Source organism: Colobus angolensis, unplaced genomic scaffold (genome assembly GCF_000951035.1).
Source record: "Colobus angolensis palliatus isolate OR3802 unplaced genomic scaffold, Cang.pa_1.0 Scaffold187, whole genome shotgun sequence".
Taxonomy (NCBI): domain Eukaryota; kingdom Metazoa; phylum Chordata; class Mammalia; order Primates; family Cercopithecidae; genus Colobus; species Colobus angolensis.
In genome coordinates, this window is record NW_012115010.1 from 916,248 (window position 1) to 916,735 (window position 488).

The window sequence follows — 488 nt, forward strand, 5'->3', positions numbered from 1 at the left end:
TCAGTTACTACAGGTTCCAAATTCCTGCTTGGCTATGACCCTACCAGGGCATCCTGGTCTTGTCCTGCAGCTTGTCCAGAATCCCCACGATGGAACTCAGCCTTAATTTCAAGTCTACTAAGAAATAAAACATGCTTTACTCAAGATTTAGAAAAGCCAGGGACAGACTGTGCTGCCATGCAAACAACTTCTAGTTTGATATGAGGCATCTATGCCTTTTAAACAAGTCCCTGACCACTGCCACCATTCAAATCCAACACTAGTCCCACAATTACCCTCTCCTCATTCTTTTCCCATCCCCACCTCTTATTCTCCCCCTTCTCCTTTCCCCCATTTCTGAAGGGGTGGCCTGCCCCTCCTCACCTGTGGGCGTTTCTTGTTAGGTGGAAGGAGAGACTTGAGAAAAGAAATGAGACACAGAGACAAAGTATAGAGAAACAAAAAGTGGGCCCAGGGGACCAGCGCTCAGCATACAGAGGACCCACGCC

At 48.0% G+C, this 488-nt stretch overlaps 1 protein-coding gene across 1 annotated transcript in view; it reads left to right on the forward strand.

Annotated features, from left to right (window-relative positions):
• Nucleotides 1–488, forward strand: part of ASB16 (ankyrin repeat and SOCS box containing 16) — a 21,420-nt gene that overhangs the window by 2,372 nt on the left and 18,560 nt on the right. The gene's annotated exons all lie outside the window — the stretch shown is intronic.